The sequence below is a fragment of the Gasterosteus aculeatus genome, chromosome 17, assembly GCF_964276395.1.
Source record: "Gasterosteus aculeatus chromosome 17, fGasAcu3.hap1.1, whole genome shotgun sequence".
NCBI classification, from domain to species: Eukaryota; Metazoa; Chordata; class Actinopteri; order Perciformes; family Gasterosteidae; genus Gasterosteus; species Gasterosteus aculeatus.
The window spans coordinates 12485243-12511354 of NC_135705.1; the positions used below are offsets into that span (position 1 = coordinate 12485243).

At 42.4% G+C, this 26112-nt stretch overlaps 1 protein-coding gene across 1 annotated transcript in view; it reads right to left on the bottom strand.

The window, feature by feature from the left end:
• Positions 1–18566: 18566 nt before the first annotated feature.
• The window catches only part of LOC144388950 (uncharacterized), a 30082-nt gene continuing 22536 nt past the window's right edge, over positions 18567–26112 (bottom strand). The window contains exon 3 of the transcript XR_013453211.1: positions 18567–24967. The gene's annotated coding sequence lies outside the window, so the exon portion shown is untranslated. The remainder of the gene's footprint in view (positions 24968–26112) is intronic.

Genomic DNA, 26112 nt, shown 5'->3' on the forward strand with positions numbered 1-26112 from the left:
CCTTCAATATTTCATGAGCTACAGAGCTTTCATGTCAGCTATTTATTGATCAAGTGAGCGGTGAGCTCCAGGGTTCTCATTCAAATATTGATGGATCTCCAGCATAAGCATTTAGTGTTCATGACCCACACTGTGTGGTTTGTGGTCATCAGCTGCTTATAGGTTAGACACACAGGACACTGGAGACGGATGTCAGTCAGGGGCATAACTCCTATTCGTAAATCGATCTGACCATCAATTAATACATGTCAGGCATAGTAACAAAAATCTATATTTATCAGATGTCTCTAAGGCGCTATACAGAGAGCCAGAGAACAAAGCAGTTTGTCTTTCCGATGATGAATCTGTATGTTTTTCAGACCCACATGTTTTACTTTTATTTCACTCTGGAGGAGCAGAGCAGCCTGCAGGGAGTCCGTACAGCTTGTTTCTACGAGCCCATATGCTGTTATTCACTGAAGAATACTGTGTATGGAACAACCCAATCATTTATCAACTTTATGATTAAACCTTATGGCCAATCTGCATTCAGTGTCAAAGTCAATAAATTACATCAATTGGGAACATAGTTTTTCATAAACCAAGAATTAGTCATCCTCTGTGTTTCCTGCACATATGGATAGATTAATCTTTTCAGATGACCGAGAGTAAGGCATGTGCACCAAAGTGTGCAGGGTTTCATCATTTGAAAGTCAGACAGACTGAACGGGTTTAGTTTAAGATTGCGGGACGTGCGTATTTACTTTCTGTGTCGTCACTGTTACGCAACCGTTGGAGATTTGGAAAAAAATGATACAACGTTATAATCAGTGAACTGTGAAGGGTATGGTAGATTAATTTTGTTACATCAGGACAGTTAGGCTAATTGTGCCCTCCACCCTATTTGCAGTCTTTGTTGCAGTGAAAGGTATTGTGTGAGGTTTCTTGGAAACTAACAAAAGCTGCATTTACATTCAGTGTTTTGCAACCATTAGCATTTGCAACTCATTAGTGTGTAGATGAGGTTGAAAAATTGTGATTAATGTTTTTCCTCCCTTGTAAAATGTGGATTTTTCTAGTGAATACTGTTTAAGCCAGAAGTGCACCCCTTGTCAGGAAATTATAGTACGTGTAATAATGTTTAGTGTTAGAATTATAGGTTGTGTGATGTTAGATATTAGTTATTACATTAACATGTTAGATGAAGTGAATGCAATTTCAATCAAACACAATTCATAGTCATTTAAATCATATAAACACTGTACACATTAACGTGTACTAGTTATAAGATGAAGACTTAAACGATGTATGCTTTGGTAAATTCACTCATTGGGGCATAAAGCCAACTGAATCTACATTGAGTGCATTGGAGTGTGAGGGACAGATAGGACAGAGAGGTTTCAGGTTACAGCTGCAGCTTCACACCTCGACGTGAAGGGGACAGTCCAGGAGGGGACACTCTGAAGAAGAAGCCAATGACATTCAAATGCACCAAGGAAGACACACCTCAAGAGGTTTCAAAGGACCATGGCGGGGAAAAAGACTGTTAGAATCTGACCTGCAGCCGCCTTGAAAAGTCACTTTAGACTTGCTCAGAGGATTCTCTATTTCGCGAAATATTCCACTGTTCGCTTAGTATTTCACTTTGTAATTGCATTCCTTATAACGTTGTTTAGTTATTAAATACTTTTTGATTTTTGAATTTAAACGAATTGACTCATTCGTGTCCTCGTTTCCGGCCGGGACGAGAACAAAGGATTGAGGCCTCCCTCGAGAGCTTTCCGAAACCCTAACAATACAAACACATTTTCCAAAATGTTCAACTGTTCCTTTAAACGGGCAAGAAACTGAAATTCCAGGACATATAACAGCTTTCACAGCAAAGTGAAATCAGCTGTGTATCAGTGTAGCAACTGAGCATGTGACCATATTGTAGCCAATCAATCCGTAGTAGAGACTGTCACCATATTAATGATGAGCCACAGAAAGTCAGTGTTTCAATCAGATGGTGTTCTCACTTCTCTTATCGCATCATGATTCCAGTTTAGTTCCCCACAATGATAGCAAATGCTTACTCAGATGGAACCAGCAGGACATTAAGCGGTTTTGAAATTATGATTTGTAAATACTAACAAAAATCACGTTTTCACATTAAACAGATGCTCACTTCCCAGCTACAGGGCAGATGATTCAGGTCAGCCTAGAAACCGTATGGGTGGAACAGTCATAAAGCAAAAGGTCCTCCGTATTTCCAGACATTTTAGAATACAAAAAATCTTCATTGTCCGATGCAACTGTGTCCGAAAACTCCATGATGGAATGATCACGTTGGGCCACATTGTCAAAACCTGGATAGAAAACCATAATTTAACAGATAACATTTCTGTTTTTAAACTTTGCTTTTAAGTCCACTTCGTCTGTGCTTGCGCCTGCGTCTTTCCAGCTATCTGTGCACTCTCTTGCTCTGTCTCGGTCACACGCACACACACAAATGTCAGTTGAAAAATTAATGATATGTCAATAATGTTCTCACACCTCACATATCCTGCAGCTTCCGTCTGACTGCTCTATGACACATTGATTTATCTTCTTTACAAAGCAGAGATGGCCTGCGTTTGTGTGATCCCCGCTTTATCACACAACACAACACTGTCTCTGGGGTACTGTGTAAATTAAAGCATGTAGGGGGGGCAGTAGTTTTAGGGATTTCAGGGCCAACCGCAAAGATATGGCGGCATGGATCATGGTTTCTCAGTAACTTTACAAAAGGTGAAAAGTTGGTAATGTCTTTCCAATAGTAATGAATGTGCTACGCTGAAGCAAGTTGCTCCAATGTAAAGGCCCAGTGATCACTGATGCTGCAGCATTAAAGATTTTTACACATCTGTGAGCGATCATTTAACAGAATGATGAAGATTGAAGAATAAAAGACACAGGAAGTACAGAATTCCTTTTAGTTTCTTTCTCTTACCACCAGCTTTTGGAAAGAGCTAGATGGAAATGCTTGGCTATAAAATGATACTTAAATCTGCGTTTTTCAAAGTCTCACTCGGGCTCACTGACAAAGAAACAGATGATAGGACATTTTAGATCTCGAATGAAACACAGATCTACAATTTACGGGACATTTGAAGAACTATTCATGTGCAGGAGCCAAATTCCACACTAAAAGTGGAATGGATCTCCTCAAGCATTTATATCTTTGATCCAATGTATTGTTCATGATGAATCAATGAATATCTCTTCTTCTCTTTCAGTCAGATACTCTGATGTTGAGTTTGGGCGTTATCCTTTCACACACTATATCTGCTCTTTTTCTATTTAACCTTATCCCTTTCCTCTTTCAACTTTGTTTTTATTCACCCTTTCTCCATCCATCACTTTCCTCCACAGCGGTCTCTGGGAGCCTAGCCTTCTCTTTGCCTCGCTGTCATATTTCAAAGAGTTCTTTTAAGTCTCTTTGAAATATGGGATTCCTGGCGCTGATGTATTTCTGATCCACCTATCCAAGCAAACGGGTAAATCTCATTTTTTCATTTACTGCATTTGATTGTTTGTGAGTGACAAAATAAATCACCCAGCTTCAGAGTTTCATGACAGTGTGAGGGGTTGCAAATCAACAGGAAGTGACAATCATTGTTCTCTACAATGTCAGCCTTCTTTTTGACGTGCTTGAGAGCAAATAAACACACCTTCTTAGTGCGTGGTTATTATAAAGTTTTACCCAATTATAATGTGGGACTCTAGTAGATGCAAAAAGACGGAATGAGACATTTCTATTCTCTAATTGGAAAAGCGCTCATTGGAGCTCCAAGGTCAAAACTGCTGTGGGCCCCTCTCGGGTTAATCTACAGACAAATGGGATTAGTGTGGGATTGTCAGAGCTCACGCTGCTCACAGAAAACCAATGGATTTTGGATATGTATGCAGCTAGATAAAAAATAGTCAACACAAATCTTTGGCTGTAGGAAGAAATTAGAAGCAAGCTTTTTGAAAAACCATGAAAAACCTCATGTGACACCAATTGTTTAAAAAATACTGTGAATTTCAAGTAAATCATCCACAAGTAAATGCATTGTGCATTGGAAGAATGGAAAGTTTGACGGGCGCACGGTTCCGGGTGACAAGCAACATATGAGTTACACACAGAAGCAGTCTCAGACTTAACATCATCCCTATTGCCTATTTCTCGTTTTACCAATTTATCCATTTTAATTTCTATATAAATGGACACTGGTTATCATCCAACCAGACAGTTTCTACATCACCTTTCGCAACAACATCATATTTGGCTTTGTTGTTGTTTGTTTTTGTTTTTTTAAAGCTGGTAAACTGTCAGTCACTCCGAGCATTTTCTGGGAAAGTAATGGAACTTGAAAACATTTGAATCTGCCAGGAACAACAATAACTTAAATAAGTAAACTTACACTATAATACAGAGCAGTGTTAGTAAGTGTATGTAAGCATTAGTATAATACAGAGCAGTTTTAATATGAATGCTACTCTGTTGACAGTATAAGAGGGAGAGAAAGGGGGCAAGAGAAAGCAAATGAAAGGATGAGGGAGTCTTGGCTGAGTGGGCACTGAGTTTAGTGGGCCTCATTAGAGATGAGGCGTTATAAAAGAGGATACTTGCTAACAACCCCGGTGCTTTGACCCAAGTGGAGAGACGGTGTCCAGAGAGAACAGACTTTTTACAGGGGGAGAATTAGGGGTGGCCACTGGAGCTCCTCTGCAGTTTCCCCTCCTACAAATCATCATTAGGAGAGAATTACACTGAAGATCAGTACCATTAATGGACTCGCCCATTAAACAAACTGAAAAGGATAAAGGATTTTAGTCACAAAATAGGTGCTAAAAAGGATTCACTGCTGGACGGATTATTAGAAGACAACTTTTTACTTCGGTCTATTAAATATGCAATAATACATCCTCCAATTTGAGGCACAGACTTTTTGAACCATTTTCTTAAAGATTGCAGCTTCTCCACTAACGTGACCTCATTTACTCAAGCTTGCAGGGAGGCTTCATGCAAGTCATAAATCTATGGGGTAGGAAATGCAATAACAGGCTGCCCAGGGATAAACAACCAATAAGATCAATAAGGTATTGGGTGTATCATCAAGGCTCTCACTCTTCAACCCTACATCAAAACAACCATCTCTATGCAATTTCAAGGAGTGCCGCATCATTTCCTGGTACTCAAATGGCATATTATTACTATTATTACATGTCATTTAGCGGACGCTTTTATCCAAAGCAACGTACAATAAGTGCATTCAACCATAGGGTACAAACTCGGGAGAAGAAACAAGAAAGTGCAATTTCCTCAAATAAGCAAATTTACAATTTGCTATAGATGAGTGACATTACAAGTACAATTTAAGTGCTACAATTTGTTAGTCTTTAGTCGAGGTAGAGTCTGAAGAGGTGTGTCTTTAGTTTGCGGCGGAAGATGTGAAGGTTCTCTGCGGTCCTGGTGTCTTCAGAGAGCTCGTTCCACTATTTCGGCGCAAGGACAGCAAAGAGTCGTGATCTAGTCGAGTGTTTTGCTCTCAGTGAGGGAGGAACGAGTAGTTTTGCAGATGCAGAGCGGAGAGTGCGGGTTGGGATGTAGGGTTTGACCATGTCCTGGATGTAAGTTGGACCCAATCCATTCACAGCATGGTACGTGAGCACCAATGTTTTGAACTGGATGCGGGCAGCCACCGGTAGCCAGTGAAGAGAGCGGAGGAGTGGAGTAGTGTGGGAGAATTTCGGAAGGTTGAAGACCAGTCGAGCTGCTGCATTCTGAATGAGCTGCAGAGGTCAAATGGCGGTGGCAGGGAGACCAGCCAGGAGGGAGTTGCAGTAGTCTAGGCGGGAGATGACAAGAGCCTGAATCAGTACCTGCGCTGCCTTCTGAGTGAGAAGGGGACGTATTCTCCTGATATTGTAGAGCGTGTATCTACAAGATCGCGTTGTCGCAGTGATGTTGGGAGTCAGGGAGAGTTGGCTGTCGAGTGTGACGCCGAGGTTCTTAGCGGTCAAAGTGGGCGTTAGCACGGAGTTTCCAAAGTTGACTGTCAGGTCCTGGGTAAGCGAATCTTTTCCGGGAAAGAAGTAGTTCAGTCTTGTCGGGGTTGATTTTCAGATGGTGGGCGGACATCCACTGAGAGATGTCAGTTAGACAGGCAGAGATCCGAGCCGCCTCCTGGGTGTCTGAGTGAGGGAAGGAGAGAATTAGTTGGGTGTCATCGGCATAGCTGTGGTAAGAGAAGCCATGCGAGCGAATGACAGCGCCAAGAGAGTTGGTGTAAAGCAAGAACAGGAGGGAACAACGATCAAGTTAGCAGTGACCTTGGTTCAGGACAGACAGCTTAGACAACCTGACTGGAAATCATTCAACTCGGTGATGCTGTGTATTCCGTCTCCTTTAGACCTTATTTTTTTTCTTAACGTAAAATGCCTTAAATGTATATAATGCAAGATTCAGGCTCGCTGATCCAGTTATCCATGGGATTTTATTCTGATTGTATGATAATCGTCCAGCTGGTATCTCCTTTCTCATTGCTAAAGAAAAATGTTATTTTTTTTGCACACAGTCCTTTACAAAGTACATTTGAACATGTTGGATGTGAAATCCCAGATGCAAGGACTATCACAAGAACTTATGAAGGAACATAAACCACTCCTTCAACCAGTCAATGCTCCCCCCACAGCCCCCGACACAAGAGAGAGCGACCGCGACCAGCGTCAGGTGCTAATGACTGGGATAAACCTGGAAGGCCAATCTGCGGCTTTAAACTAGCTGCCCTGCTACTGAGAAGCGAGGGGCAGGGGTTGCTAATTTACCAGATGAGTCGAGAGCCACTGAAGCATTTATCGGGCAATGTCCAATAATAGGAGTAACGATTGAGGGGGTTGAGTTGCAAGGACTGTTAGATACGGGGTCTCAGGTCATATTAATGCAGCATAAGGGCAGCCAACGGCCTGGAGATTCGGATGTAGATCTGGATGTAGAAATAAAATAAATACAATAAATAAAATAAAATACCTGGACGTTGTGATTGTTAAAGATATTGTTATCGTTGTTAAAGATAGGCACTGCACCCACCCCTCCGTCGGTATGAATGTTGTGACCGCCTGCTGGGATGCACTCTTTCAACGGCCTGGAAGGACTGTTTCCATTCCACAGAAGCTGAAGAACCAGAGAGTTGAGGGATGCTTTTGCTATGCACCATGACAGAAGATGGATTCCTGGGATAAGTGCGGCCAACTACTCAGCAAAATATCCAAGTCCCCCCAAAGAGTGAGTTGCTGGTGTGGGGCCGTGCTTGGATGGGCCCAGGAGGAACGGACTACTGTGTCCTGATGGAAGCACTTCCAGAAACTAACAATGTTGGAGTAGCTAGGACGCTAGCAGTGGTAAGAAATGGGAGCAACCCTGTTCGTGTCTGTAACCCCTATCCCTACACCTTGTCAATAGGGCGGTACCAGAAATTGGGTAAGCTGTACCACGTGAATGAAGCTGATGTGCATGGGTCTCGCGACCTTAGCCGCTCATCTCTGGAAGACAATTGTGTTGAAGTGGCTCTGGTAGATGCCACAGCCAACCACATGGAGCAGGACCTGCCTGAAGAGGTAAGGAACCTGACTAACTGACTAAATCTCTCTAAGCAGCAACATGAGGAGCTATGTACCCTGCTGCTCAAGTGGAAGGACGTGTTCGCGAACCATGATTAAGACTTTACGGGTGATGAACCTGACCCGGATAAAATCTCATCTGTATCGAACTGGCCTGTCCCTTCCACAATAAGGCAAGTGCAAGCCTTTCTAGGATTGGCTGTATACTAGTGTTGTTACCTCCGACCCTCCTGCTTCAAAGCTTGTGTCGAAATATGAACCAGTGCAAGGCGAAGCAAATGTATCGGTGCTCGGTTCGTTCGCTGCTGATCACGTGATCAGTGACGTCCGAAGCTTCGGTCCGGCTCATTGACGTCATCAGTGACGTCCGAAGCTTCGGTCCTGCGCACAGTCACGTGACCGCTTCGATTTGATTCAGATGGGCTCGAAACAGGCTACGGGCTTGTTGGTTTGATACAGTCAAAGTCAGTGTTGTTGTAGTAGTAGTAGCAAATTTACAATGGAACCTGTGGCAAAGAGAGGTCGCTCCGAGATGTGGGAGCACTTCAATTTGATTTCCTCTAACAAGGTTGGCAATAGGCAGGCAAAGTCTGTCATTTGCATTGTGTAATTATGGATGTTTATTTGTATTGTAGAGACCACCAGATATTTGGCTGAATCAAACATTCCACGGAGTGAAGACCCGCTAAAATATTGGGTCAAACACAAACATGTGTGGTCCAATACGTGGTCCAAATGAGGGCCCAAATGAGGGCTGGAAGGGATGACATCACTGGCCCAGGAACACCTCCACAAAGCCCAGCAAACACAAAAGGTTTGGTACTGTAGCAGTATGGAAATAGGATTGTCCTGCTACAGTTAACTGCGCCTGCCGACCACTAGGGCGGCGGTAGTATATAAAGGCTGCCCCCCTTCTCGCGCCCCACTGATGCATTATTTCCAGGTCAGGTGTCTGTCTGCGCAGAGTAGCGACAGAGGGCTCTGTGCACAGTGCTCCTTTTTGCTCTTTGGTCCTCTCAACCGGGGGTAAGTGTCCTCTCGTTCTCTCTCTCCGTGTTAGACCGAACTCTGGTTTGTTTTCTCAAAGTTGGTTTTATTAATTTTCCTTCCCCTTCACCGGCGCTTCTCACCATTAGGCCTTAGCAATTAGTTTTCTTTTCTTATTTTGTGATGAATGTTAGATTTTATGGTAATGTATATTTATTAAATAAAAATGCTTTTGTAAACTGGGAACCACGAGCCCTTGCCTATTGAGTGGAACGAACCTGTGTGCTTTAAAAGGTCTTGGGCCTATCCCAAGTGGCGTTGTCGGTAGGATAGGAAACCATTACGCCACAGTACGATAAGAGGGCAAGGGAGAGATCGTTGGAGCCTGGCCAAAAAGTGCTGCTGCTGCTACCCACCACCGAGAACAAGTTGCTAGCTAGTGGCATGGACCCGATGAGGTGCTGCGGAAAACTGAGTTACCTACGCGATCTCCATGCCAGAGCGGGGTAAGAAAACTCAAAACTTCCATATTAATTTGTTGAAAGTTCCACCCCAGGAAGGAGACCGGGGCCGTACAACTGTTTGAGTGGTCGGTGAGGAAGAACCAACAGCAGTACTTTCCAACCAGCTCCACCCCACAAGCTGTTGATATATCCCATCTAGAGCCACCGCAAATAAGCCAGATAAAGCAACTGCTGTATCCCAGGCTGTTTCAGGAGAAACCGGGGTGTACTAACTTGGTGCTACGTGATGTCATCCTTAGGGAGGTAACTCCTGCCCGCCAGAAGAGTTATCGGATCCCTGAATGCCTGGTGCCAGTGCTTAAGGATGAACTGGATATTATGCTCTCCATGGGGGTAATCGAACCATCCCTTAGTGAGTGGTGTAGCCCCATTGTTCTATTCCCCAAAAAGGATGGAACCCTTAGATTTTGCATTGACTTCAGACATCTGAACAGCCTGTTTAGAACCCCATTTGGGCTATTCCAATTCAGGGTTATGCCATTTGGACTGCAGGGGGCACGAGTGACTTTCCAACGTTTAATGGACCAGATCCTGCAGGGCACCAGGGAGTTTGCTTACTACAGGAAGTGGACGGAGATCGAGCAGACCGGTGGCATTCTTGAGTCGTAAACTCTTCCCTCGGGAAACCAGTTATTCGACAGTGGAACTGGAGTGCTTGGCCATCAAATGGGCCACGGATTCACTACGGTACGTGTTGGGGAGACCCTTTGTGTTAGAAACCGACCATCGGGCTCTGCAATGGTTGGACCGCATGAAAGACTAATGCCCGGATAACGAGATGGTCTCTCTCTCCAGCCCTACCAGTTTACTGTGAAATACTGCCCGGGAGCCAGGAACAAGGTGGCTGACTTTATGTCTCGTATCCCAGAGGAGGAAAAGGCTAAAATGGGGCTGTTGACCCCAGCTCTTGGAGGGGTGGAGTATTGACACTTGGGACGACGGTGGTCGTCTGCAGAAGGAGGAGGAAGTGTCACAGAGCTACCCTCTGTTCTCTGTGGCCCCTGGTTACCCCTTCTCACCTGACGTCAGCAGACATTGTGAGGGCCATCTTGACTTTGAGAAACGTCCATTCCCATCTTTTACTCAGTGTTTTATACCTGTGCTGTTGCATCGTGGGTAGTGGGAGAAACCAAGTATGGTGGGAAAGGAGGGGGGTGAATTGTGTCGAGTTATTAATGTTTGCTTCCTAATTATTGTTAAAGTTACTTGTGGACGTGTAATGTGTTATTTTAAAATCTGTTAACATAGGGAAATTGGGTATGGGATCTGGTAATACCTTGTCTGCATAATTATCTCATGGTCGTTAGTATCCCCATGGGATTATGTGCTTAGAATTGGTGGGACCCAGGTGTATATAAGTCTCACCTAATGGAGCGATCAGGGGTGGTGGGCTACGCCGGGTGGCAGTGCAGGCAATATGTGCCGAGTACGCTGACTGAAGTCTGAGCTTGTATTCAAGATCATTATTGTGTACATCGAAGGTGTTTTATTGTTTATTCGTCCATGCTTTGGCACCTGTGAGCACCCAGCTCTACGGCTTGGGAGAACTTGAATAAACATCATTGACATATAACGTCCTCCATGTGTGGTTGTGAAGAACTCGGGATGTCCTCATGACAGTCTGGCTTTGACAAAATTGCACGTCCCCTGAATACCTTGTTGACAGGCATTCAGCCAATAAAAAGTCTCGAAGAGTGCAATGGTAGTGAGTGTCATAGTTTGATGCCCTTTAATAGCAGCTGTATTGATTGGGGAGGGGTGGTCCTTTCATTCTGCAACGCTGTTGGCCAGGGCTCCCTGTAATCAATTAGTCCCTCCAGGTGCATGTGATTGACTGCATGTTAACATGTTAAAACATAATAAAACAAACCATGCTAAAATCATCAAAACCTAACCCCTGCATCATTCCGCCTCCAAATCTGTCACGGTAAGCGTGTTGCGTCACTTCCTGTTGCCAGTGTCTCTGATGTCATCAAACCTTTCGCAGCTCTAGCTATACTGAGTTGATTGTATAGTGTTATTTTTCAGCGAATTATCCGTTATCTATGCGAGGCGTTGTTAACCGTCTAGCAATTTTTTCTTCAATCGAATAGTTGCTTCGACGTTGTTTAGCGGAGGGACGTAATTGGGGGGGCACAGGGTTCGCCAAAGACGGGTTGTATAAGCGGTCATATTTACGCATTTCTTCCGACAAAAGTTCTTAAATCTGATCCGTTCTCTCGTAAACATTCTTTGTTTTAATAATGGCGGTATCATACTTGATCAGTGATGACATGTATGTAGCCGCATGTCGTCATTCCGCCGCTGGTTGTCGAGGTAGTGCCCAATAAATGTGGGCTTCGTTGATCACTGGAAGACGTTTTGGGGAGAGCCTGGTCTGATTGGGAGGGACGGCATCCATCCCACATTGGATGGAGCTGAACTTAACGACTTAGTGACCCAGGGTTCAGAACAGGAAGCAGAGTCGCAGTCTTACACGCTTCTCTGCGCTGCCATCCGAGCAGTCACTCACCCAAACCATAATTAACCCTATATAGACTGTCTCCCCCACGGACACAGTTGGGTCATTCTACAAAGTTGAAAGTGCTGTCATTCCCTTGTTCAGACACCAAAATCCTTTACGTTAACTTAGAACCGGCATAAATTATATATACAATTTGTAAAGACTGTCCTTGGCATGATAAAAGTTTATTCATCTAATATTTAATGTTACATTTTGGCAATGTATTTAAAAAACTAAGATCTAGGAATTGTTTTGACACTTTTGTCTTTCATGGTTGAGCACTTATTTAATTCATTTTTACATTACAAATATATAAATATAACATCCACATGGTTAAAAAAAAACTTAAAATACCTAATTATAATTAAACATACAAAATGGCTACCTGTCACACAGAATTATGTCATTGGTGTTATTGTGACAACACTTATTTTGAAATACTACACTGACTGAGATTCTTCCTGGATCAAGAGGTCCTTTAAGGAAGTGCAGTGGACATAGCTATATGGTAAGTCTTACTTAATTTCTTCAAAATACTGATATACATGAGAATTTTGAATGAAGCTTTTTTGTGTAGTCATAAACGATGGAATGATTTATGTTTTGTTGCTTTGTCAAATCAACCTTTTCAAATCTAAAGGTCAGTCAGCTGAATGTTGCATGTACAGTTTGGACACACTTTTTCCTAGAATTGAATGACAAAACGCGTCCAAACTTTTGACTCGTACAATACTTTTAACACATTTTCCTGACCAGAAATCTATAACCTACATGGATCATGAACCCTAAACTGTTGACATTTAGCGCTGCAAAAGCGTTGTATCCCAGCCACAATGACCTACCTGGGGAGAGAAGGACACCAGACAATTGAGAGATTCAGTGTCAGCGGTGAAATTCAACATTTATGTCTAGCTTAATGCAAAATATCCAGCAGGGACAACAAACGCTCACCCCCCGAAGTCTGCTTATTAGAATAAAGCATCACTGAGCTTCCTGATGGTTTGACACAACATAACAATCATGACCCACAGAGGGCAAAATAACATTGGTGTGCAAGTGCAAAGCCGGTGGAGGTGGAGGAAAGGAGGGCAACCTCCAATAACAGTAACACTTGTTTTCCACAGATTAATCAATTCCTGCATAGATTGGTATTCATATTCCTAAAATGTGCATTCTCACAAATGTTATTTTTCTGACAGTTGTTGTCTTCCTGGAAACACTGTTGCACCAGGATGTCAAAATGCCAGAAAAACACTTAGCTTATGAGCAGTGGGCCTGAGAAGAGACCTTATTGAGTGACATGTTGGTGTACTTTGAAGTATAAAATACAGTCAACTTTCTAACCACCACCGACATGCATAAGTGATGGTATGCTGTCAGTTTTTTTAATCTCCAGAGAACATATATTCTGTGTGACTCAACTTGTGTCCAGCTGCATCATTGCAACCGTGTGAAAATAATAAAAGACATTCACATGCATACCGCAGATACAGTGTTGGAGGTTGTTCAGGTAAAGGAAAGACACTGTTCTGTTCCACTGCTGCGGTGTGCAGCATCCCAATGAGCCTCACCTCACAGACTGAGTCGATACTAGAGCTACAGGAGAAGAAATAGAGGTACGAAAGTGAAGGGGGGAGGGTTCAGGTGAGTGAACAAAAATGTAATTCGTTGTGAAGACACGGAGAGTGAGATTGTTTCATGGTGTTCATCTAGAACATTCTTAGCAACAGAGAGAACGCAGAGATTCATGAGATCCCGATTTTCTATTAATTTCAATATATTTAGTGACAAATTTAACAGTTAATTTATGATGGATTCTGAACCTTTTCAAAGCAAACATTTTTTATAAAACTGAAGCTTGTTGCATTCACCGACTGTTTCACTCAATGTGATTTTCCGTGTGTAAAAGTCTGTTTTATCAGCAGCAATAACAAAACCTCTTGTTACGCCGCTGGGGCCACAAGGGTTTAGACTCAAAAGCAGACTCAAGGCGTAGTAGTCAGAGGCAAAAATAGTCTTTACTTCAGGCAGGGGTTCGGTACACAGGTAGTCAGACAGAGAAGGTGGATCAATCCAAATCGGCAGGCAAAGGTTGACGGAGGGACGGAAAAGGGTCAAAACACGGGAAGGCACACTCAGGAGAATCGCGGGTAAGCTCATTGGGGACAAAGAGACAAACTGGCAAAGAGCAGGCTGTTGGCACAAAGTAAATACACATCAGAACGAGACACAGGTGGAAACAATAAGGGTGGGGCTTGCAATCACAGGGCGGTGGCACACACGGAGGAGGCGGCTTAAACGAGAGGGAAAGGTGAGTGACAGAAACACAACAGAAAACAATATGTGACCTAATGCCCCAGTCTAGGTGTTACGCCTCTAAACTAAAAGCTGATGTAAGGAATAGTCTTCTCAGAGAAAAGTAGTGAATCAAGGCGGTGTGTTGATGTATTTGCAGGTAAGCAGTTTATTAATGACGCTGACCTTCAACAAATTGCTACACGTGAAGGCCCAACATTTTCTCTACTTGAGCTAAATCCGTTGCTGTGGACGTAAAGGAATAGAAATATAGAAACCGTGATCACGGAGGCTACAGTTAGATAGGGGACATCATTAGTGATTAACATACAGTGCATCCGGAAAGTATTCACAGCGCTTCACTTTTTCCACATTTTGTGGAAAATGCAAAATGGATTAAATTCATTATTTTCCTCAACATTCTACACACAACCCATAATGACAAAGTGAAAACAGATTTTTGCAAATCTGTTGAAAATAAAGAACGAAAACATAACATGTACATAAGTATTCACAGCCTTTGCTCAATACTTTGTTGAAGCGCCTTTGGCAGCAATTAAAGCCTCAAGTCTTCTTGGGTATGATTCCACAAGCTTGGCACACCTATTTCTGGGCAGTTTCTCCCATTCTTCTTTGCAGAACCTCTCAAGTTCCATCAGGTTGGATGGGGAGCGTCGGTGCACAGCCATTTTCAGATCTCTCCAGAGATGTTCAATCGGGTTAAAGTCAGGGCTCTGGCTGGGCGACTCAAGGACATTCAGAGAGTTGTGCCAAAGCCACTCCTTTGTTACGGCTTGGCTGTGTGCTTCGGGTCGTTGTCCTGTTGGAAGATGAACCGTCGCCCCAGTCTGAGGTCCCGAGCGAGTTGGAGCATGTTTTCATCGAGGATGTCTCTGTACATTGCTGCATTCATCCTTCCCTCAAACCTGACTAGTCTCCCAGTTCTTCCCGCTGAAAAACATCCCCACAGCATGATGCTGCCATCACCATGCTTCACTGTAGGGATGGTATTGGCCAGGTGATGAGCAGTGCCTGGTTTCCTCCAGACATGACGTTTGGCATTCAGGCCAAAGAATTCAATCTTTGTTTCATCAGACCACAGAATTGTTTCTCATGGTGTGAGAGTCCTTCAGGTGCTTTTTTGCAAACTCCAGGCGGGCTGTGGTGCTTTTTACTGAGGAGTGGCTTCCGTCTGGCCACTCTACCAAACAGGCCTGATTTGTGGAGTGCTGCAGAGATGGTTGTCCTTCTGGAAGGTTCTCCTCTCTTCATAGAACAACGCTGGAGCTCTGTCAGAGTGACCATCGGGTTCCTGGTCACCTCCCTGACTAAACTTCTTACATTTACGGATGATGGAGGCCACTGTGCTCATTGGGACTTTCAATGCTGCAGAAGTCTTTCTGTACCCTTCGTCAGATCTGTGCCTCGATACAATTCTGTCTCGGAGGTCTACAGATGATTCCTTTGACTTCATGGCTCGGTTTATGCTCTGATATGCACTGTCAACTGTGATACCTTATATAGACAGGTGTGTGCCTTTCTCAATCATGTCCAATCAACTGAATTTAGCACAGGTGGACTCCAATCAAGTTGTAGAAACATCTCAAGGATGATCAGTGGAAACAGGATGCACCTGAGCTAAATTTTGAGTGTCATGGCAATGGCTGTGAATACTTATGTACATGTTATGTTTTCGTTCATTTTTAACAGATTTGCAAAAATTAGCAAAAAACAGTTTTCACTTTGTCATTATGGGTTGTTGTGTGTAGAATGTTGAGGAAAATAATGAATTTAATCCATTTATATATATGGAATAAGGCTGTTGTGCAATGTTGTGTTAATGTCACGGTTTGGGTTTATTTCCTGTCTTTTTTTGTAGTTTTCTGCCTCTTGTCTCCCTGGGTAACTTCACTTCCTGCCTTGTCCTGTCATCCCCTGTGATTGTCTGATTGTTTCCATGTTTCCTGTCTCCGTTTTTGCCCCTTGGCCTTTTTGCTTTTGAACATTTTGACTATCAAAGTCCCTTTTGGTTTTGAAAACTCTGCGTTTGAGTCCTACCTTCCCCGGCATGCAGCTTCCTGACAGTTAATGTGTGGTGTGACGTGATTTAATGTTATATGTTATTAGTGCTTGTGGCTAATAGTGGTTGTGGCTAATAGCTAACGATAGCTAACGTTAATACAAATATAACGTTAGACTTGTAGAAATTACAGGAAACTCAAGAGAGCCATGACATTATGTTCTTTACAAGTGTATGTAAACTTTTGACCACAACTGTAGCTTACACTTTCCCTTATGAATAAAGATGAGCTACAAGCCTTGATTTTCTTATGTTTCATTTTTTAATCCTCTGCAGTTATTCATACCGGATTAATCATTAAACATAAGCAAATCAAGGCTAGGCGGCAGTATTTACTCATGTGTAACTACTAAAGTTTCTAAATTTATGGTGGGCATTTCTTAGAGAAGGCAGAACAGTGACTGCTAACGTTACGTTAAGTCGTTTAAAGGGATAGCCTAATAGCCTTTTTGTGTTCCCGTAACGTTATATTTCTGCCACATTAGTTTGCAATCAAAAATGCGACCGTACAGAAACGATAATTTTGACTGTACCTCTATAGTTGAGCTGTATACTTCTGTAAAACAGATTTTGTCACCTTAGAACCCAGCCAAGCTCACTAGCCCACAATCTCACCTGTTTCCAGTCAGCGGTAAGCAAACAGTCTCCTGACTTCAGCCGATAGTTCCCAACAATGTCCATTTTTTTTATTTTAAAGTCAAAATACACAGGCATAAGAACAGTTTAATAGGGTTCCCTTTTGGTGGTTTAACTTTGGATTCATCTGACCCTGTTAATCCTATTCACCCCACAATGGCTCTCTTTTCCAGTATGCCCCTTTAAAATCAAAGAGGGAAGAGCTTCAAAGGCCAAACCAATAAAGTTTTGGAAGGGAGAACATCTTACAGTGGTCGGAGTGAATTTGCATAAAGAATATGTGATGCACTGATGTTCAGCTTATTAAAAGTAGAAAAAGAGGTACAACATCCATCCAATCCAGCAATATCTAATGGAAATATAATGGCAATGCTTTTTAGGGGGTAACAGATTACTTTATATTCTGGCAGGTGCACACACTGACTGTGTGTGATTGAGTAGAGATGTTGAAATGCAGAGCTGCATTTCCTTTTTGCTATCTTGATTTGATACGTTTCTGATTAAAAACGGTAAGCCTGTGATGTGATGTTGACTAAAAGACGCAGAAGCAAAAATTTCATCAGAAGCTTGTTAGGATCTAATTCCTGATTAGCTTAAAAGATGGCTTTCTGGTCTTTTGACCAGACATCTCTCCAATCAAGGAACAATCTCATGGTTTTTTTTGCCATATTGAGACCCTCTCTGGCCCTAAATTACTGTTTTAGCAACATCAACAATCAAGTGACTCACTAAACATGTGTGTTGTTGTATAAACAAGAAAACATGACCCTCTTATTGTCATTCAATAGAACTTACTTACTTCACCTGACTTACTGTCAGGTGAACTGGACTGGAACTTCAAATCCTTGCGGCTGACAATTTGGGGATCAAGACTTTGGAGGGCTCGGTGAAGAAATGAGACAAATGCAATCTAAATATAAATCTATTTACATCCTAACACTAATGCCCAACATCCTTTTACTGTGAACACACTCATTTCCCAGGGGACTCATCTAGATGATGGATAGATTGTGCCAAGGTAAACCACAGACTCATTGCTCACTGAGTGGGAGAGTTACAGAGGACAGTTAGTGGTGCAGAAATATGACATCTAAGAAATGTAAAAACAAAAAAAAACCTGCTTAGCTGTGAAGAAACATTTATTCTTTTATTGCAACGTTTCCCACACAGTACCAGTTTGTACTCCTTGTTGTGGTCAAAGGTTGATGTGACCTCATCTGTGAGAGCTCAGTTTGACGAGACCGTAAATCCAAATTCTTTTATAATATGGTCTACTGCTATAAACATGCAATAAAGAGTTATCAGTCCAGTTCCACTGGATAAATTACAAATCTATCCAGTGGATGTACAACCAGGGGTGCAAACTCGTCATCACGTTCTCTTTGGGTGACATGATGACACCCGAAGATGACAGTTGGCTGCCTCGATGCCGTAATAGACCAGGCTTAGTGGAGTTGTACTCTTCATAACAATTAAAGTTGTCATTAAATCATGATGTGTAATATTGGAATATCTCTTTAAGTCTTTTTGATTTTTTTCAGGCAGGCAAGAAACACGAATGAGCTTGAAGTTTTGATAAGGGATTAATTAAGCATGAAACTGCTGTGTGCACACATATTTTACTGTCTCATTTAAATGTGATAATTAGAGGTATTGGAATGTCAAAAATGTATCTGCACTCCCTTTTAATGTCTTAGGCCACATTTACACATAGCCGGGTATTTACAGAAACTAATATTTCTGCCCCTCAGTTTTCAAAAATAACGTCGTACAAACAAGGTCGTTTTCAAAAAAGTTTCTGTTTATATGAACCCGCATAAATACGGCGCAGTAACTCCGTCCGTCCATTGCTCTCCATCACGTCGGGATCACCAAATTGTTGTTAAAAAATGAAGAAACGCCGGACGGACAGAGGTCATCGCTGATCAAAAGGTTAAAATCAAATGTATTTAATAAAGGAGATGGCGTTGCGGTAAAAAGAACATCTCAGCTGAGGAGCCGCTGGTCTCAGCTACCAACAGGCCCCAGGTCAGTCCTTTTGACCATCCCTAGTGCCCGTCTGTCGCCTCCACCAGCGAACTCGAGAACAATGGTTCCTACAGGTATTTATAACAATGCTTAAAGGTGTGAAAGTCAGTGTCCACACCTCTGGGAGTGGTCTTCTGGTGAGTTCAATGTAACTCGGATTTCGAATGATCCATAGTCAATATCAGTTGTTGTTCAAGTATTACATGCATGCATTCCAGTTGATTACATTACATCAAATACAATCATAACTGCATTGGTATTATTCTATTACAGTTGCAGAATTACAGTGGTTTTACAATATTGTCATTACTTTATTGATTACACAGTTTCAGAATCATGGCTGTATTCTGGTGTACACTATATGCATTTTTATTAATTTTATGAACCGCATCGTCAATTTGTTTCTAATATCCTACAGTAGCCTAAGAAAACTAACTGTAAACATAGGACGCTCACATGACGTGAAGCATTTTTAGTCGCATACTGTGACATTTGACAACCTAAAACTCCGTTTGACCTAGTTCACACGCAAACACAAAAACAGAGTTTTCAGAAATTATAGTTTTTTGTGATAAAACCTCCGTTTTTGTGTAAATGGAAGGCCAAAACGCATGAAAATATATGCGTTTTCCCATCGTGTAAACGGGATCTTAATCTAATCCTCACTAGTGTTGCACGTTGTACCGGTATCAGAAAGGCACCGCCCTTACGTTGAAAACAATACGGTTTTGAAAAAATGTAGTACCGGTACTTTAAAAAAAGCAGGCTGCCTGCACACATTGACTGCGAGGGTGGGGCTGCGCAGCTCTCACACATGCAACAGGCAGCAGTCACTCACAGCGAGTTATCAGGGAAGACGTGCCCTCATGTAGCAGACTGCGATGGAAAGCCCAACGACACACACAGACCCGTCTGTAAAACCTGCTTTGCCCAGGCAAAGGGAGGTGTAACGCATCACAGGAGACAGGAGTAGACCCAAGCGCAGATTTAATGAATAACAGGTACACAGGGATTAGGTTTAGTCATATTCAGAAGACAGACAAGAGGTCAAAATCCAGGAGCACGGAGATAGGAAAAAGTACAGACAGGGATCAGGCAGGAGGCAGCAAGGTCTGGAACAAAAAGGAGTCTTCAACGAGAGTACAAAACAGGCTATCCAAATTTATTGATTACACAGTTTCAGAATCATGGCTGTATTCTGGTGTACACTATATGCATTTTTATTAATTTTATGAACCGGATCGTCAATTTGTTTCTAATATCCTACAATCCATCCCTTTACACCAATTTTGGTGTAAAAACCAATCAGAGGGATCGGTTCATCAAATTCCTCAGTTTTGTCAGATGTGTCGTCTCTATTTGTTTAGCACAACGTTCGATCCAATATGACACGCTTGATCTTACACATTCTAATCATAAGATGTGCATCTGGACACACCTTGTTAACTTGTACCTGGCACAGAACAAAAACTCCCTCGAAAACCCTTTTTGGGAATAAAACGAGAAAGAAATCTGTCGGAGAGATTGAAAGATCTTCTCCCAGGATTTAACATTTCATCAGGGATGTCATGTGTACAGTATAAATTGACATAGGACACATTCATTTAATAAAACCTAATGGCATCATGGGGCTGGTCTTCTCTGATGATTCTAATGGTAAGAGTCCTGATGCAGAAGATGCAACAGCATCCACCTAGGAATAGAATGCCGGCCATAATGGAGACTGTTATCACAGAAATAAACAATTGTTTGTATTTACTAAATCATGAGTCCAATAAACCTGAGTAGAGGTTGTCCATGTCACTGTTCTCTGCTGGTTCTTCAGTAAGAGCTCTCAGCAGTGGTTCACCTCCATTTGTGTGTGAGGGTGTTTTCTCGATCATTCTCAAGATCTCTCATGCTCAATGGTTGTTGTTGTCCATGGGGCAGTGTTTGTAGAGGGGCTTGGAAACTTGGAAGTGTCTGTACTGGAAATCGATGGTTCTGATGTGACCCGTGGGTCTGAGGTTATGTCTGTGCTGGGCTGTCGTTGTCCCCCATTAGTGTGAGGTGGTCTTGGAACTGTGTTGTCCCTCAAAAGGGAGACTGGAAGGTTGCTTGGACCCTTTCTGAATCGGTCCTAGTCTTGCTTCTGGTCTCCTAGAACGATGCTTGTCTTGCTTCTGGTCCGGCTCTGCGGTGCTGGTTCTGCTGCGGTCGGTCCTGACGCTTCCTCCTGGTCCTGCACGGTGGTCAAGCAGACTCTGGGCTGAGGAAGTCCTTCCTCTCAGCGAGATGACGGTTGTTTGGTCACTGCTCACGGTTCCTTTGGCGCCGCTCAGGTTGTTGACAGGTGGTCTCTCCTCTTCTGTGTCATCCCTCTCTGCTCCAGCAGGGGTAGAGGTGCGTCTTCTAGATCCTGTGTGTGACTTGAAACTCATTAGACACCCCCCCAGGTATTCCCATAGCTTCCATTCTACTGATGTGGCTTTTAGGTTAATGTAGTTTATCAATTATTGGTAATGCATTCCTGTCTGTTGTTCACTGTGTCTATAGTTATGTTTTGTTTAATCGGGACAATACTGTTATCTTAATAAGTACAACTCAACGGAAAGGTGAATCTCTTTCACCGTCCGACCAGATGTTCAATGTGAATATGTCTATTTACTGTATAGTTCTATATCAGGGAAATGTTTGGACATTTTTATAAATCAAGAACCTTGATCTCTTGTTCTCACAATAATATCAACCGTGTGTATTTGCTTGTATATCTCAATCATTTTAGCTTGGATTTAAATGAGGGGTTTCTGTCCCTTTTCTTAATCTGAAAGTTGTGTGGTAGTAACTTGTACAAAAACTAAAGTGTTTGTGGGATTATGCATGAGTGTATACTTCCTCTTGTTATCAAAGTCTTGGTCAGGGGACGCGTAGTGGTCGTCATTGACGTGTGATTGAGATCCACTCTCTTCTTGATCCTGAGAATCTCGCAGGTCCTGTAACCAGACTGATCGGGGGATCCGAGGTGTTGGAAGATCAGGATTCCCTGGTCAGCTGTTGAATAGAGAAGCACAATGGGGTGCCTGCGTGTGTGTGTGCGTGTGTGTGTTGGTGCTCTTCCCAGGTGTTCCTCCTCCAGTATCTAAATCTTTCTTTTAGTAATTTCTTTTGTTAAGTTTTCCCATCGTTCAATTTGAAAAAATATTTCTATATCTACATCCCTCTTGTTGAGGCATGTGTTATTTTAACACATGTCTCAAAATAAATGTGTTAGAATCAGCATCAGGTCAGCTTCAGACTTCTTTGCATTGTCTCAAAGTTCGACGCTGGCTGGCGAGCTCTTCCTTTAAATTGAAAAACAGAAATTAAGAAAACAACAGTCCCTATGCAGTGATAGAGAAAAATGATTAAAGCATGATACACAGAATATTTGCATTCAAACAGTGTGTGTGGTTTTCGAATTCTGATCCGGGACTCTTAAGACCATGTTACTCTCAACAGAACCCCTGTAAAAAATAGTTATGCTTATCCCGTTTGTTGTTGTATTGGGAGACCTGCTAAGTCCCTCCTGTTGGTCAGCTGTCTGCACCCTTTGACCTCTGCATCTTACCAGTCCGTTCGCTGCTTCCTCCTTTTCTCCTCGCAGCCTCTCTGGGCTCCAGGATGTGTGTGATGCAGTTTACCATTGCCTTGTGACTTTCCATCACAATTGGACTTGCATTTGCATTCTCAGTCGTCAGGGCTGCAGCCTCTTTCGGGGGTTACAGCAATACTTAATGTTACCTGCGTTCTCTACCTGTGAACTCAAAACTCAACTCATGGTTTGTTAGTGACCTAGAACATTCATGTATTCCTAATGAAAATGGTAGATTATCAATATATCATATATAGTTACATGTTTGTATGGTTTGTTGATAAAATCATTACAGGATGATGGTCTGTAACAAAGTTTCCCATTCTGTACTGCCCTATGATCTAAAATTTGCTTCCGTCATTAAGATGCTGTATGAGATGTACCGTGCACTGTACATCTCATATCCACACTCAACAACTTGCAGCCTAAGTTTAAGAGAAAATAATAAATTATTTACAACAAGGTCTATAGATTTGGCTCAAATCACATTATTTCCCACTCATTTAAACGTCTCCCTCTGTGCTAACTATTTACATATATTCACCCACTGGACTGTTGACCGTCTCTACGTCCCTATGGGTCGCACCTCTCTCGGAACGACTCCCTTTTGTCTTACCAGACCGGCTCCACAGACAGCGTCCTGTCCTTTGTCTCTTGCCCAAGACCCATGGGTGTGTGTGCTAATGTGCATGCTAATGTGCATCTTCAGGTGTGCTGCTGCTGTGTGCCTATGTGTGATGTGTTGCAGACTCTGATTAGAGTCTCTCTTAAACTCAGTAATTTGTAAAAATGTTTAAACAATAAATGGGAAAATTGTGTTAATGTAAGCAGAGAACAATTATATAAACGTTAAAACAAAGAATCACATAGAGCCTAAAAAAAATAAATAAATAAAAAGTCCATAGACCGTTTGTAATGCAAGCAAAAGTCACATGGTCCTAAGAATGGAGGAAGAAAAAAATGTTAGAATCATTTGGAAATGGAGACAGGGGAGACACTGTTGAATGGAAATACAGAGTGGAGGTGGGAAATACAAAAACTGTGTTACATCTGGTGCAACTTTCTTCTTTTAACTGTCGCCCGGCTGCCATTTTGGAAATCTCCAAAGCACATGTTCTCCACCCCCAGTAGTGGTGGATAACAAGTCATTGTTATCCCCTCTGTAGACCAAGCTGAGAATTTCTTTCTCAGCCATCTTTTAACTGTTTTCTCTATTTATCTCCGCCGTCATCTTGTAATGTTCCAAAAACATGTGCTCCGTTTTCCCCAAGACCAGGCCCCAATCAAATCTTTAATCCGGCTTCATTCTTTTCGAAACATGCAACATACAATATATACAAGTTCGCAACGTTTTCAACTGATCTATATTTATTGTAAAAATTTATCCAGTAATTATTATTATTATTTCCGGGTCTTGGCAGTCGGCCGTGCCACTATCCTCACCTTTTTCGAATTTAAATTGTAACTTCCAGCCTTCAGGGTCTTGGCGCGCTGGTCCGTGACTCTGTCCTCACCTGCAAGGCGAGTTATATGATGACCTATTTCTTATCTTATCTCTTATCTCATATTATTTTAGGTCTATTTATCCCTACACTTAATTATCCGCAAAATTCTAGTCAGTTTTTTTTAGTTATCTAGCCTCATTGGCGTCGTCTAGTTCATATTTTAATTTATTGTGCCACCTAACAGAGTCTAAGAGAGCTTACGGAGACAACGAAGAACCGCCATTACAACGCGAACCACTCAATTACTGCTGGCAACACGACTCTGGTTCCAACAGGCCTTGCGGACTTAACTCTGCTAGCGCGTTCTACACAGTGCATTACGTATACAGTCTATAAATTGCCCAACCGGTTAGAGGCCTATACTAGGTTTCCATTCATTCTATGACTGATCAGTTAAATAACGTTGCCCATTCACTTAACGTTAACGCTACACAACCGAGCTTTGTCGGCAACACACACAGAGATGTCCAAAAAAACACTATATACAATGTGCTTTTTATCACAACGGCCATTCAAGCTAAGAGAAAACATTTTTTTTTCTTTCTAAAATGTAGTTTACCTCAAAACATCGTATCTTGTCCACTCACACCTAAATGTTCTATGATAAACTATACAGCATTTCGGTTTTAAAACAAATGGTTGCCGGTTACCTTTTCGATGGCGCCGTGTGAGTGAAGAAAATCGATCGCTGCGCTTTGTTCAGATCAGCTGTTCCTCCGTCCGTCCATTGCTCTCCATCACGTCGGGGTCACCAAATTGTTGTGTTCAAAAATGAAGAAACGCCGGACGGGCAGAGGTCATCGCTGATCAAAAGGTTAAAATTCAATTCATTTTATTTTGTATAGCCCATAATCGCAAATTACAAATTTGCCTCAGAGGGCTTTACAGTCTGTACACATACAACATCCTCTGCCCCGAAACCCACCATCGGCACAGGAAAAACTCCCCAAAAAATGAAAAAACCCTTACAAGAGGGAAAAAAGGGAAGAAACCTTAGGGAGAACGTCAGAGGAGGGATCCCACTCCCGGGATGGACAGACTACAATGGATGCCATGTGTACAGAATGAACAATGTATAATACATGCAATTCCTATGACAGAAATGATTCAAGTAATTGTGAGTAGTAAGCCAGGCGCACAGCAGGACCACTGCAGGGGCAACCATCATCAGATAGAACCACCATCCACAGAAGCCTGTGGGGAGGGAGAGCACAGAGACTTTAGGAGAGGGTAATGTCGGTTTATGAGTACAGTAATATGATTAATATCTAAAATAATGAGCGTGAGAGAGGAGCTCGGTGTGTCCTAAGAATTCCCCCGGCATTCTAAGCCTATAGCAGCTTAACTAAGGGCTGGTCCGGACTAACCTGAGCCAGCCCTAACTATAGGCAGAATTGAAGAGGAACGTTTTAAGTTTTACTTTAAAAGAGCTGACCGAATCTGCCCCCTGGACTGAAAGTGGAACCTGGTTCCACAAAAGAGGAGCTTGATAACTGAAGGCTCTGGCCCCCAGCCTACTTTTTAAAACCATAGGAACAACAAGTAACCCAGCATCTATGGAGCGCAGTTGCCTTGTAGGGCAATACGGTGTTACAAGCTCTTGAAAATACAACGGTGCCTCACCAGCAAGTGCCTTGTAGGTGAGGAGAAGTACCTTAAAATCTATTCTTGATTTAACAGGGAGCCAGTGCAGAGAAGTTAATACAGGAGTCATATGATCCCTTTTCTTAGTTCTTGTTAATACACGTGCTGCAGCATTCTGAATCAACTGGAGAGGCTTAAGAGATTTACAAGAGCAGCCTGATAACAAAGAATCACAGTAGTCCAGTCTGGAAGTGACAAACGCATGAACTAATTTTTCTGCATCACTTTGAGACAGGAAAAATCAAATGTATTTAATAAAGGAGATGGCGTTGCGGTAAAAAGAACATCTCAGCTGAGGAGCCGCTGGTCTCAGCAACCAACAGGCCCCAGGTCAGTCCTTTTGACCATCCCTAGTGCCCGTCTGTCGCCTCCACCAGCGAACTAGAGAACAATGGTTCCTACAGGTATTTATAACAATGCTTAAAGGTGTGAAAGTCAGTGTCCACACCTCTGGGAGTGGTCTTCTGGTGAGTTCAATGTAACTCGGATTTCGAATGATCCATAGTCAATATTAGTTGTTGTTCAAGTATTACATGCATGCATTCCAGTTGATTACATTACATCAAATACAATCATAACTGCATTGGTATTATTCTATTACAGTTGCAGAATTACAGTGGTTTTACAATATTGTCATTACTTTATTGATTACACAGTTTCAGAATCATGGCTGTATTCTGGTGTACACTATATGC